Raw genomic sequence first — 10,805 nt, forward strand, 5'->3', positions numbered from 1 at the left:
CACATATTATTGTTCTATGTTTGTCATTGTCAATCAATCATGGACTGACAGGCTCAGAGAGCCCTGACAGTGCTGTCAATCACAACACAAACCAGGGTGGGCGGGACCTCATGGCATGGGCCGGAATCGTGGGAGTCCGCGACTCCCACGAGTAAGTAATTCATGTCTTAGACTTTTTCTCGCAGCTACAGATAAAAAAAAATAATTCTCTATTTATGGTTTCACAATGACTGAGTCACAGTTGAAACAAATGCGTTTCAGCTCTAATGCTGCTACTGTCTGTAATATGTTTCTATTTAGATTATTTGTCAGGATATTTTGTTATTATTGTCCGAGTCTGGTTTTAACTAATGCTGGGCTTACACAAAAACATTTTCCCATTCACAGACTAAAAACTGCAAGAGAGAAATTAGCGTTGGATCAAGTGTGATATTTAACAAGCGTTTTGTAGCTATGTAGATATGGGGGATGGAGATGCAGCGACCACAGGATGTCCGTTAACTTCCTGTTCAGGTTTCACACCTTCCTTGTCAACAGCACAAGAGACACAAATAGCAATTTGCACTGCTATTTGCAGTGCAAATAGCAGGATGTATGTACTTGATTAAATTGTTTTAATAAAGTACATACAGGGTTCTTCCCGTTTGTCTCGTCCCACCCCTAGTGCTGATAATGTAGTGGGCTGGTCTGGACAGAAAATGCCAGGGCTGAATTTTTGTCCCAGTCCACCCCTGTTGAAATGGAATTGGGGGAAAGGAACTCTGGCTTTGAATCCCTGAAGTCCAGATTGAACTGGACTTCAGGGAGTAGGGGAGTAGGGAGTCCGTCAGAGCCATAGAGAGAAAAGAGTTGCGACACTCTCTGATCTCTCCGGCGGGGTGGTCACGTGGTTCATGTAAGCCTGTATAGTTCCAAAACACGCCGCGCTGCTGTGTTCTTTAATTGGACTGACAGCAGCGATAGCAATATTGAATGGTAAAAATAAATTAAAAAACACATACGCAAGTACTTTTCTGACTATTGTTGCACATTTGTAAATGTCAGTTTTACATTTGGAGTTGTAGGGTGACAAATGCAAGCTACTTAGAAATGTTTTTAAGTTTAAGGGGAAGCTTCACGTTTGTGTTAGCATGGGTAGCACTAGGCTACTGACTTTAGTGGCTTAACCTTAACTTTTACCTTACTACATCTGTTCTGAAATCAAAGACTATTCAAGATGTTAATTTTTGCGCAACTGGACTATTGGATTTCCTTGATTTTGCTTGTAATTCCGATTCACTTACCCGTGGTCAGAGAGCGATTGAGAAAGCAGAGTAGCAACAGTCCATTTAGCATTTAGTTTCCAGGCAACTTCTTCTGATGAGGCAGGAGCTGACCACACAACTATGATACTTTTAAGACCAAGCCATACACAAAGTATCACATATATTAAAGAATAACAAATCATTACGCTTGGATGAATGAAATAGTATTTTTTTTATTAAACAATGGGTGAGACAATAATGTGTGTGTGTATCCTGAAAAACAAGAATAAATTGAAGGAACAGGGATGAATATTGTATTGTGGGGGGACGTGCGACGTCTGGCCTGCAGGGGGAGTATGGGCAGGTTGGGAGCGCACCGGATTGGCTGGGGGGATTGGACCTGAGTGCAGCAGGTGTCAGCACTCAGGCCAATCAGGGAGTGTTGGTACTTATGTGCCTGCTTTGTGTTGTAGTGAGGAGGAAGGTAATCCAGGAGAGAACGGACCAGAGTGATCCAGAACGGACCAAAGGGATTACTCTGAAAAGAACCTTTGTTATAGTTTAAGTATTTTTGTTGTGATTTAAAGACAATAAAACAATCTCCCGCTGAGGGACGACAACTCTGACTGCGCTCATTCCTTGGAACCCGTTACAGTGGCGCCCAACGTGGGGCTCGAGTGCAGGAAGAATGGACCAGTCCCCATTGGGAAACGTGCTCGGGCACCTAGCCCAGATGGCGGAGAGACAAGGCCAGCTCCACCAGGCGCAAAACGAGGTGCTCACGGACCTGGCCCAATCCTTGGCCGCCGATCGGGCCATGCTCCGGGAGCTCCTCGCCTCCGGCGGACGCGGTGAAGGACCCCGAGGGGCGGGACCCGCCACACACATACACGTCCCGAAGATGGGGGAGGCAGACGACGCGGAAGCCTTCATCAAGACCTTCCAGGGGGTGGCCGAGGTCTCAGGGTGGCCCCGCCCGGAGTGGGCGCACCGTCTCCTGCCGCTCCTAACAGGAGAGGCGCAGCTCGCGGCCCACAGTCTGCCGGCTGGGGCCCAGCGAGACTACGACGCCATACCCAGGGCCATCCGAGACCGGCTGGGCCTCTACCCGGAGGAACATCGCCGGCGGTTTCGGGCGCTGGCCTTCCGTGAGGGCGACCGACCCTTCGCCTTCGCCCAGCAGCTGATGGACAAGGCAAGGAGGTGGCTGGTCCCAGACCGGAACACGGCAGAGGACGTGGTGGAGCAGGTGGCCCTGGAGAGGTTCGTGGAGGGGCTGCCGGCTAGGACCTCCGCCTTGGTCCGATACCACCGACCCGAGAGTCTCTCCGCCGCGGTCGTCCTGGCGGAGAGCCACCTGCAGCCACCACCAGCGAGCCAGCGACCACCGACACCGAGCCCACGTACCGCTGCGGCTGCCCCACGGCGGGATAGACCAACCCCGGCGCCGAGGGCGAGATGGGGGGGCGTTCCAGAGCGGGCACATGAGTCGCCTCCCCCCCCGACTCCACAGACAGGCGCTCAGGCGGCAGGGGAGGGGTGCTGGCGGTGCGGGCGGCCTGGCTTCTTCCGGCGGGAGTGCCCAATGATGGAGGTGGGTCAGGTCGTCCACGTCACCGGTGCCCCGTCTCCTCCCCACGGTCCCGGTGCGGCGTACCGTATCCCGGTGAGGATACAGCGGGGTACGCACCAGGCGCTGTTGGACTCGGGCTGCATGCAGACCATGATCCACCAGCGCCTGGTGTGGTCCATGAAGGACGGGTCGGGGCCAGAGTGGAGGCGTCGAGCGTTTCGGTGCGCTGTATACATGGGGATGTGCACGAGTATCCTTTGGTCCCTATCGAAATTCGTTGGGGGGGGAAAAAGCATAGTGTTAAGGCGGCGGTTAGTTTGAGCCTCACGCATCCCTTGATTCTTGGGTTGGATTGGGCTGGGTTTCCACAGGCTGTTAGGGGGACTATGGGGGTGCGGGCACGACTGGTAGGGACATGTGAGTCATGTACTGTGTTCTGCGCAGAGGCGGGGCGGACGACGCTGCTCAGGGATCGGGGGAGGCGGGGGATCCCGAACCCGAAGTCCCAGCGCCGAGGTTCCCACCGGTGGAGGATTTCCCCCTCGAGCAGTCTCGTGACGCCACACTGAGCTCAGCCTACGACCAGGTGATGGTTATTGATGGGAGTAAGGTCCGGCCAGACGCAGCACTGACTTACCCCCACTTTATAGTGGTTAGGGATAGGCTTTATCGGGTGAGTCGTGACACCCAGAGTGAGGAGGTTGTTACCCAGTTGCTGGTACCCAGGAGCCGCCGGGAAATGGTTTTCCAGGCGGCGCATTTTAACCCAATGGCGGGCCATTTGGGGTACGATAAAACCCTTTACCGGATAATGGCCCGGTTCTATTGGCCGGGGATTCGGGCGGAGGTGCGCAGGTGGTGCGCATCCTGCCCCGAGTGCCAGCTGGTGAATCCCCCGGCCGTCCCCAGGGCTTCCTTACGGCCCCTTCCCCTGGTGGAAGCCCCCTTCTACCGCGTTGGCATGGACATTATCGGGCCATTAGAACGTTCCAAGGAATGAGTGCAGTCAGAGTTGTATTTCTACTAGCTATAGCATCAGACACACAGTGCTCCAACATCGTAGCTAACACCATCAGGTTCAGCAGATTAAACCGTCGTTAATCAACCTTATTGATCCTAGTAATCCTACATCAATAACTAACTAAATAAAAGTTGTCAGAGATTCACTACTTATTTACCTTCACAGATGGTGAAGTCAAGCTAACAAACTAGCAGACAATCGGTCGTCTACAAAGAAAAAATTATACATAATTACGCTGTGCATCTACAAATAAATATCAGTATATGCATCATAAAGGGCCTCTCTGATACACAGTTGACAGTTCAAAAGAGGTAGCTATTTAATGCACTTACCTCAGAAGTAACTCGACGGCCAGCAATTGAAATGAATTATCTCCTACACCGTAAATGAATGTTTTGGAACTATGTGAGGCTCCATACCCCGGAAGTAGGCGGCAAAAAAAGATAGTTATGATATTATATCTCTAGTTCTATTATTGTAGGCGTAGCCGTCTAGGCTTCGCCTTATGGGCTTGTCCCGTGCGCGTGTTTGCGCGCACTGAAAATGTTCAACTATGCACCAATCAACGTGGGCGGCGCCCACATTCCCACAGCACCGTGTATATAAGGCGGCGCGAACCGCCGCCCATCCTCCACGCTATTCTTTCAGTATTTGGAGGGTACAGCAGGTGGGAAACTAGATGGCTACGCCTACAATCATAGAACTAGAGTTATAATATCATAACTATCGTTCTATTTCATGTAGGCTACGCCCTCTAGGCTTCGCCTAATGGGCTAAGGTGAAGCTACGAGCGGAGCCCAATCAATGTACTCCTGCTGGACCCCAGTCAAGAAACTTAAGTCACCAGGGCACACAAGACTCAAAAAAGCCGAGGATGTGCAAAACACAACAGCTTAATAAATAACGAATTCCTCCTATATTAAACAAGGCGATGATCAAGAGAAAAAAGTGAGTCTGCAAAGACTCTGGCCCCGACCCGTCCTTCATGGAATCCATGAAAGTGAAGGGAAAAACCAGAGTAATAAGGTTTCCATTAGGTCCGCTACCACCGGGGGCGGAGCTACGGAGTTCGACTCTCCAATAAGGAGCTTCTCTCGTCCGTTTCTTATTTAAAAAAACGGCGGGAGTGCCATACTGGCAGACAAAACCAACTCGTCAAACGGTGAGCCAATAGGAACCTCTCTACTCCGCTTTCCATTTGGAAAACGGAGGGAGAGAAATACTGGCATTCAAGTCCAACTCGCCATCCGGCGAGAGAAATTTCAACGATGCCGCTTAAAAGAACATGCCTTCATTCCTAAGCCGTAGAAGGGGCACCAGACTCCAACACAGAGTTGCAGAGTGAGCCCCTGGACATGTAGAAACAAACAAAGGGGCCGGGGGAAGACCAAGACACAGCCGCGCAAATGTATTCCACCGGAACGCCTCTGAGTAGAGCCGTTGAAGCAGCCACGCCCTGTGTCGAGTGAGCTTTAACGCCCAATGGTGGCGCTAAGCCTTGCCGAGCGTAGGCTAAGCAAACACCCTCACATATCCAGTGAGAAAACCACTGTTTAGAGAGAGCCCGGCCCCTGCTAGCGTCGCTATAACACACAAACAACTGTTGCGTGGAGCGGAACGCGGCCGAGCGTTTCACGTACATAGCCAACGCCCGCGCAGGGCACAGGAGATGCAACTCCGCCTCCGCCTCACTAGAATGAGGCGGGGGGTGAAAAGCCTTAAGCACAATATCTCTCGACCGGAAAGAACCATTAATGTTCTTCGGGAGAAACGCAGGATTAGGTCTGAGCAGCGCAAAGGAGCTGTCCTCGTTAAACAACAAGCAGCTCGGGCTGACAGACAGAGCGGTCAGCTCACAGGCCCGCTTGGCAGAAACCAAAGCCAATAAGAGCACTGTTTTAAAGGACAGGGCATCCAAAGGGGCCTGAGACAGAGGCTCGAAAGGGTCTCTGGACAACCCCTGCAACATGGTGGGTAGATCCCAGCGTGGTGTAAGCACGCGCGAAACAGGCCTAACCCGTCGAGACCCACGCAAGAACCTCTTGACCAGTGGATGGCTGAAGATCGGTCCACCATCACAGCCCGCATGGCCAGCCGAAACAGCTGCCGCATAGACCTTGAAAGTGGAGAAAGCCAAACCTTTCTCCAACAAGTGCTGTAGAAACGCAAGCACGCTTCCCACCTCGCAATGGGATGGGACAGCTTGGTTCCTGTCACACCAATCAGAGAAAGCGCACCACTTCGCCGAATAGAGGGAAGAAGTAGAAGGCGCACAAGCACCCTGAATAGTGTCGATAACCGCTTCAGGCACACCTTTGCCCTGCAGGATCAACCTCTCAGGAGCCAGACCAACAACCGTCCCGATACATCGGGCGGGTGGTGCACCGTCCCGTGGGCCTGTGAAAGGCATACAAGAGAACCCGCGGCCAAGGTGTGTGCGCCAACGCATCCACCCCCAACGGGGGAAGATCCCGGGGGTCGAGAGAGAACCACCACTTGCAGAGTGTGTTCTCCCTGCACGCGAACAGGTCCACCTGCGCTGTCCCGAACCTCTGCCCCGTCAGTCTGACAATGTCGGGATGCAACCGCCGCGAGACATGAGGTCCGCCCCGAAGTTCTGGGCACCTGCGATATGCAGAGCTCTCAGACTGAGGAGATACTGATGAGCCCAGAGCCAGAGCTCGACCGCCCTTTGGTGGACAGCAGAGGAGCGCACTCCCCCCTGTTTGTTTATGTACGCCGCCACCGACACACTGTCTGTCCTGATCAGAACGTGGCGGCCACGCACCAGGTGAATGAAATGCAACAGCACTTTCCTCACAGCGACGAGTTCCAGCACATTTATGTGGACTGTAGGGGGCGTGCGCCACTCGCCTCCCACCGAGTGAGAGAGGCACGTTCCTCCCCAACCCGTCAACGAGGCGTCCGTGAAGACCACTACGTAGGACGTCACTCTGCCGAGGGGAACGCCCCTGAGAAGGGCGGAGGGGTTTCCCCAATATTCTAGGTCTGGTGACACTGAACGGGGCGGGAGGAGCACCCTGAGCTTGTGTCGCACGGGGTCCAACCGTTGGCGAGCAAACCACCGCTGGAGTCTGCGCATAAAGAGCAGACCCAGGGGAACCATGGGATGGGCGGCCGCCATCAACCCTAACAGGCGCATGGTGGACAGCGCGGTCACGTTTCTGAGAACGCGAAAGCGAGAGAGCGCCAACAGGACGCCTCCTCGCCGAGGAGGCGATAGCATCGCAGTCATGGTTGCTGAGTCTAGGCAAAGCCCCAAGTAGACTATCTGCCGGCCGGGGAGCGGGAAGCTCTTCTCCCAGTTAACCCAAGAAAGAGAGATGGTTTATCACCGTCATGGTGTCCCTCGCAGTTTCCTCTGAGTCTCTCAGAATAAGTAGGTCGTCGAGGTAGAAGAGAACCCTCTTTCCCTGACGCCTGAGCAGTCCCAACGCCGTCTCCTCACACTTCGAGAAGGTGCGCGGGGCCAGGGAGTAGCCAAATGGCAGGCACTGGTACTCGTACGCCACCCCCATAAAGGCAAAACTGAGAAACTTCGAACAGGGACGGGGAAGTAAGCATCCTTGAGATCCAGGGATGTGAACCAGTCTCACACATCGGAGCAGTGCTCTGATAGTGAGCATTCTGAATTTCCTCGCGGCAACGAATCTGTTGAACACGTGAAGATCCAGAATAGGTCTAATCCCCCCTCCCTCTTGGAAACCAGGAAGTAGCGGGAGTAAAACCCTGATGTGACTCATGGGGGGGAATGACAACGATGGCTCCCTTCTCCAAGAGACGGGCCACTTCCGCTGCCAGAGCCGCGCTTGCCGCCGGATCCCGTAGCCTGGTCTCCACCAACCCCATAAAGGGTGGGGGACGGCGCTTGAACTGTCTGGGATGACCCCATCTCACCGTGTTGTCCAACCACGATGGTAGAACGCACCGCTCTAGCCAACACGCGTAGCGGTCGGAGAGAGGGCGAGCTGACAGCTGAGAAACGCTGTCCAGGAATAACCCGTATTCCTCGGCCCCTACCGCCTCCACACAGTGTGTGGACCAAGGGGGGCATCCCATGAAAGGGAGGAGGCTCAGCGAGCGTGGTAGACGTCACAGAGCTAGTCAGCGAGCTGTCTAGACGCCGCGTTCGTGTCCGCTGAACAGGCGACGAGCCGTCTAGCCGTGGCACTCATGACCGCTGGCTGTAACCACAGCGCGCAGACCCGTCTTCTCGTCTTCCACAGACTGTAGAAGAGATGTAGAGGGGATTATGTAGGAAACTAGGAAACTAGTACAAGCGTCCGTATCCACAGGCTCGTTTAATGAGACTCCAGCCCGCCCACGAAGCTCAAAGGGACGCTGCTTCTTAGAAGCAGGTGAACCAGAGGTTATGTAAACACGCCGTCCGGCCGCCTGCTGGTGGGAGGAGCCCGTGAGAATCGCCCCGAACCGGGAACGATTCTCACAGACGGCCTGCTGGTGAGCGAGCACCTCCGAGAACCGGGGCCCAAATAGTCCATCCGCAGCTAATGGGCCCTGGACGAGGCCGGCCCGCTCTCGCTCCGGAACCGCGGTGTGAGAGAGCCATATGGCCCTCTGGATCATTGTGGCCCACGCCATATGCCGGCCGGCCGAAACGGCTACCGGCTGGCACAGCTGAAGGATGGCGCTGGAGAAGCGGGAAACCGCCAGCCATCTCGCGGCCTCCTCCGGGCCGTAAACCTCCCTGCAAGCCGACAAGGAGACCAGGGCAGAGGAGAGCAGGGCAATGTTGTTGACCGCCGCCGCAGACTGCGAGGCACAGACGAACACCCTGTCCATCAGGCCGGTGTCACACCAGATTTGTACCGGGTGCCAAATTTGTACCGGGCACGTCATCCTTACCTAATCCATTCCAAACCTGCCTGGCAACAGACGATCATTCATTGAGCTCGTTCATTGAGCGCGACAAGACAGATAACACTTATTTTACAAATTACATTTATTAGCGTTCCTAACTTTATATTTGTATTGTATGCATCTATTTCCCTACACAGTAATAGCTAAATGTTATGGGGATAACGTGAATAATAATAATAAAAAACATTTACCAGTTAGTAAATGCCTGCTCACCTATCTACCCATCTATCTATCTATCTATTATCGGCGCAGGAGGCGGGGGCAACCAAGGCAGCCACGGCGTGTTCAGCGCCGAGGCACCTTAAACACGCCCGGTGTCCGTCAGCCGGAGGGAGGGGAGGCGGGACAGGAGGCGCACTGAGGCCCTGAAAAGGGCCCGCCAGCTCTTACAGGAGCGCTCTCCATTGGCCCTGAAAAGGGCCGTTGGTCCGTGGCCTTGCCCACGCCGCTGCCACCGGTCATCTTAATGGAAGTCATATCTTTGTTTTCCGTTGATCAGTACAAATGCTGAAAGAAAAGGGAGGATGGGCGGCGGTTTGCGCCGCCTTATATACACGGTGCCGTGGGAATGTGGGCGTTGCCCATGTTGATTGGTGCATAGTTGACATTTTTCAGTGCGCGCAAGCACGCGCACGGGACAAGCCCATAAGGCGAAGCCTAGACGGCGTAGCCTACATGAAATAGAACCAAGCCCCCGGGAACAGTGCATACTTACCATACTTGCATACCGCAATCCACCAGTGCTCAGCGGCCAAGCCTGGTATTGCAGCAGTTTAAGCGGGCTGTGGACGGGTCCCTCGGTTCAATGGAGCCAGAAGTAGATATCTCAGTTCACTCCAATACAAGTGGGGAACAGGAATGTGTCTGCAAAAAATGTCTGGATATCAATCAAAGGCTCATAATTATCTTTATGCCATGTCCTAAAAAAATGCATGTTTTTTCTTTTCAAAACGCCACCTCAAGCGTTTTATTAGCCGTTCACTCTAATTATTTTTTGCTGGAGAAGGAGGGGTGTGCAGCTGAAAGGAGTCGTAGTGAAACATATGTTGTTTGGCATCTGAGAGGGCCTAGTTCAGTGCTCCTGCTCAATAACTCTCACGGTCCTCTGCTTGCATCATTTTGATTCACCATATATTGATCCATTTATTCAAAAGATCCAAAGACAAAGAACAGTTGCATTACGGTATCATTTTATATTATTGTTAATAGTCTAATTAACATTTCAGTAGCGTTGGTACTTTGCTTGTTTAGCTATGTATGACAGTTAACAATGTTGGTGTATTACAATTATTTATGTGTGTAGGCCACTCCAACTTCGTTGCTGGTTGAAATGTAACCATTTATTTGTACATAAGTACCGTAAGTAGTTATCGTAAATAGTTAGTCGGAAGGAGTATGTTTCTTAAGCATTGCGACACTTGGAGCTTGCATGACGGAGCACAAGTTGGCACAAGGTACTCAAAACTGAAAAAAGACATTGTTCAATTGCAGACTTGGAGCTTGCATAACTGAGCACAAGGCATAGTTTAATCGTGCATTTCTTTTTGAACAGCACATACGATCAGCGACCTCTGTAATTTTTGTACATTTAAATGTATGCCCATCACTAACTGAGTTTAGCTTTATCTATTATTACTTTTATTTTCTTCCCTTCTTTTCTTAATGTTATGTGTATTTAGTTTTTAAGATAAAACAAGAGAAACCCAAAAATATCTTATTGTCTCGTATTTATGTGCAAGTTTCATGTATTTATATGTTTTTTACATGTTGTTACTGTCTGAGTTTGTGAGTCTTTGTTCTATGTTCCCACTCTTGGCCTGCACCTTGACGTGGTGAGTGGGCTTTAAACTAACACAGGCCTTTTATATTTTTTTGATTGTTATTGATTGTTTGTCACAGTCTATCTTATTAATGATACAAAGCCTTAACTAAACCCCTTCTCTTCTGTTTGCAGAAACTGGAAACTTTAGAGTATATTATATTTTATCTTAAGTTAGAAAATCTTTTTTGTTTCCTCCCAGTCCATCATGCTCCTGTACTTGTCTGCCGTGCCACCATCATGCCT

The sequence above is a fragment of the Gadus morhua genome, chromosome 12 (assembly GCF_902167405.1).
Source record: "Gadus morhua chromosome 12, gadMor3.0, whole genome shotgun sequence".
NCBI classification, from domain to species: domain Eukaryota; kingdom Metazoa; phylum Chordata; class Actinopteri; order Gadiformes; family Gadidae; genus Gadus; species Gadus morhua.